This window comes from Arachis ipaensis, chromosome B04 (genome assembly GCF_000816755.2).
Source record: "Arachis ipaensis cultivar K30076 chromosome B04, Araip1.1, whole genome shotgun sequence".
NCBI lineage: Eukaryota > Viridiplantae > Streptophyta > Magnoliopsida > Fabales > Fabaceae > Arachis > Arachis ipaensis.
In genome coordinates, this window is record NC_029788.2 from 123,500,310 (window position 1) to 123,504,672 (window position 4,363).

A 4,363-nucleotide genomic window follows, 5' to 3' on the forward strand; every position below is an offset into this window, starting at 1 on the left:
AAAATCATCGTATCAAAATCAAACTCTTAAATTAAACCGTAAAAATAATTTCGAGTAAAGACAAGTATAGCATACTTAAGAATTATTGAAGCAAAACACGAATCATGAATATGAATTGAGCAATGTAGACCATGCATATTACTGGTTGTTCAAGTTCCACGTAACAGAGCAGTTGTTTTGATGTTGATTATTACTATTATTATTAGCATTTATTTGTAGACACGAACAGCATAAAATAATTTTATTAATATTTAATAGTAACTTGTGATGTTAATAAAAATAAATAATTTATACATTTATTATTTAAAAAAGTCTAAAAATATACTAAAAGTCTCTGTACAATAAGATAGATGGGAGATTTGCAAATTGAAATGGTTGTCGGATTGTCTTCTTCGAACGACGAAAAGTAGTACCTGCAAAAATACTCCAACGCTCAAATCAGAATAGATTTAAGAGGTATAAGGTATGTATGTGAAATAAGTGAGTATCTAAGGGGCCTCTCGCTCACCTTTATAAAGCTTGTGATAATTATCTTATCGGATTAATAGTCAAATTCTTTCTTGAAAAATCACCATTCTTCAAATTAGTTTTCAAAATATTTTTTTAATCATATTAGTCATTGAAAGATAAAACGTAAGTCAAATTGGTCTTTGCATGAGTTAGATGATGATGTGTCACGTTAAGTGTCACGTGGCATGATGACGTGGTAGGTTAATACCATATATCACAAGAAGATTGGTTGACGTGTTAGGTCAGTGACACCTAGCACGCCACGTGTCACTTGACATCTAAAAAGTTATTTATAATTAAAATAGTCCCTAAAAGTTCAGATCTAAGTTATTTTCATCCCTAAAATTTTAAAAATTAATAAAATTAGTCTTTATATAATTTTTTTTATAATATTAAATTTAAAATATTTTTTGATAGTACTAATTTTAATATTATTTTTTAGACTTTAATAAACAAAATTCTCTTTACATAAAATAATAAAGATAATTAAATTATTATAAAGTTATTTTGTCATTTGTATTTTAAAATTTTATATTTTTAAATTATAATTTTTTATAGTGAAATTTTTTTATTTAAACGAGTTTATCAAATTATTTTTGATTATATATTTAAAATTTATTAATATTAAAAATAAAAAAAATTATATAAGGACTAATTTGATTAATTTTTAAAATTTTAAGGATGAAAATGACTTATGTCCAGATTTTTAGGGACTATTTTGATTATAAATTAATTTTTTACATATCAAGTGACACGTCAACCAATCATCTTGTGACATGTGGCACTAACCTATCACGTCACCATGCCATGTGGCACTTAACGTGATATGTCATTATCTAACTAACGGAATGACCAATTTGACTTACGTTTTATCTTTCAAGGACTAATATGACTAAAAAAAATTTTTGATGACTACTTTGAAGAATGAGTAATCTTTCAGGGACAAATTTGACCATTAACCCTTATCTTATCTTACCTTTGTTTAGTTAAGATAAGGGATGGATTTGAATTTGAATGTTGGGTCAGGATATTAGAAGTTATTGATCCGTCTTTGGGCCGTGAGGATTGTCTAATCTTTAGAATTGTCGGGTTCGGTGACCGTTCCGAGGAAGGACCTGGAGATCGGGTCCGGAACAGTTGCTCCTAGAGCATGAGAGCAGCTTGCTTGGTCTCAATGTTGAGTTGTTAGGGAGCTCGGTTCTCCGTAGTTTGGGAGACTGTGAGGGGCTTGGAAAGGACGTGGCGTCATCTTGCGCCAATTGGCGGGATGGTGGTGAGTTTCGCTTTTCGCAAGTTGGAAAGTCATTAGCTTAGGCCTTAACGCCGCTTTTGTTGACAAGTTTGGTTTTCTATTATTGGGATGCCGTGAGGAGCCTGGAAAGGGCGAGATGTTGGTGAGTTCGTTTTTTTGCGAATTAGAAGACCGTCAGCTCATGCTTATTTTGTGTGGTCTTTTTGGGTCGTTATTGTGAACTTATTTTAGGCCTTTTAGTGGGCCAATTTCAATACTTTGCTTATTTGGATATCCATTTTGTTGGCCTCAGAGGTGATCGATTTCTGGAGTTAGCTGTTTAACTTATTTGCATATTCGCTTTGGTGGCTTCACGGGTGATCGATGCATGGGTCACCATTTTTTGTTATTTGGATATCCGTTTTGTTGGTCTCGGGGTGATGGATCCTCGATAGCCGTTTATTTATTTGGATATCCATTTTGTAATTTGGATATCCGTCTTGTTGGTCTCGGGGGTGATTGATCCTCGAATAGCCGTTTACTTATTTGGATATCCGTTTTGTTGGCCTCGAGGTGATCGATCCTTGGATCGCTATTTTTTATTATTTGGACATTCGTTTTGTTATGTGGATATTCGTTTTGTTAGTCTCGGTGTGATCAATTTTTCGAGTAGCAGTTTACTTATTTAGATATCTATTTTGTTATTTGGATATCCGTTTTATTGGCCTCGGGGTGATTGATCCCCGGGTCATCGTTTACTTATTTGGATATCCGTTTTGATATTTAGATATCCGTGTTGTTGGCCTCGGATTGATCGATTCCCGATCGTCTTTTTTGTTATTTAGATATCTGTTTTGTTATTTGGATATCCGTTTTGTTGGCCTCGGAATAATCGATCCTCGGGTAGTCATTTACTTATTTGGATATATGTTTTGTTATTTGGATATCCGTTTTGCATATAACAAGTCCTTTTATTCGTACTGTTTGTTATGTTGGTATGAATATAAAAGAGAAAATGATATTTTTTGAATTGATAACTTGCTTTATTGAAACTTGAATAAGTTGGCGCTTGGTTAAAACCTCCTGTTATTTTTGGGTATGAAAGAGTGCCTTTAAAACAAAGTAAAACTAACATAAAATAAAAAAGAAAAGAAAGTTTACCAACTTGGTTAGGTCCTTTTCAATTGGGGGTTATCTTTTCCTCCCTGAGAGGAGGGTTGATGTCATTACTTTAGCGCTTCAATAGTTGGTGTATTGTTTCGTGCGGCAGTGTTGCCGTGGTACTATTTATTGGATCCTACGACCTGACTTACCTTTTCATCATTTATGTACTCCATTGCCACGATCTGAATTTCGCACATCGTCCAGATCGGTTTGTTTGTGAGGTGCTTCCTGGAGTCCTTATTCATTAGTCCGTTGATTAGGTAGAGGCTGGCCGCGGACTCTGTGAGCCCATCGATTGTCAAGCACTCGTTGTTGAACATGTCAAGGTATTTTCTTGTGGGTTCATCTTGTCTTTGTGTGACTCCGAGCAGGCTGTCAGGTGTTTTGCCTTCGTAATTCGTGTGGTGAATTGTGTCACGAATTTTTTGGAGACATCGTCAAAGCAGGATATTGAGCTGTTTGAGATGGTGTTGAACCACTTAATGGCCGGTCCAGCCAATGTTACCGAGAAGAGTCTAGATCGGACTGCGTCGGCTGCTCCCTCTAGGTTCATCTGGGCTTCGAAGGCCGTTAAATGTTCCTAAGGGTCCATAGTGTCGTTGTATTTTACGTCAGTTGGTTTGTCAAAATCCTTTGGCAGTTTGACCTTTAGGACTTTTTCAGTGAATAGGGTGGCTCCCATTATCACTAGTTCATTCCTTCTTTGTTTGGAATCTCTTTGGCGCTCAGATTCTCGCGATCTACTACTGTTCTGACGCCTAACGTGATGTCAGTTTGGCGATCTCTCGTTCCTTTGCTCTTTTCACGATACGATCCGGGAGATTGCTTCACTCGTGTGCTCTAGTTGCGTATTACTTTTGTTAGAGTTGTGGTCTCCTTCTTGCAGTGGTTGTTTTTTATGATTGCAATTTGATTTGCGTGGGCGACGCTGGCTATCCTCTAGTGAGTTTGGGTGGTCATTATGGTTTGAAAATTGCTCCCCGCGTTCATCCGCTATGCCACCAAATTCTGCAAGTCCTCATAGACGGCACCAATGTACAGGAGGTTATCCGTACGAGTTGAGTAAGAGATCCAAAATTTGCGGGTCTTGATTATGGTGCGATACGAGCTCTGAAGCGGCGGTGCCGGGGGGAGGGGGGTAATCCGGTCCTCCAAGATTTGCATCCGGTCTTGGTGATGGCGCGATCCGAGCTTTGAAGCGACAGCAGTGGTACCTGCAAGGACACTCCGACGCTCAAGTCAGAATGAATCTAAGAGTTGTGTGTGAGGAATAAGTGAGTACTCGAGGGCCCTTGGCTTCCCTTTATGTACTTGTGGTAGTTATCTTATCTTATTTTTGTTTAGCTAAGATAAGGGATGGATTTAAATTTGAATGTTGGGTCAAGATATTGGAAGTTATTGATCCGTCTTTAGGCTGTGAAGATGGCCCAATCTTAAAATTTTTGGATTCGGTAACCG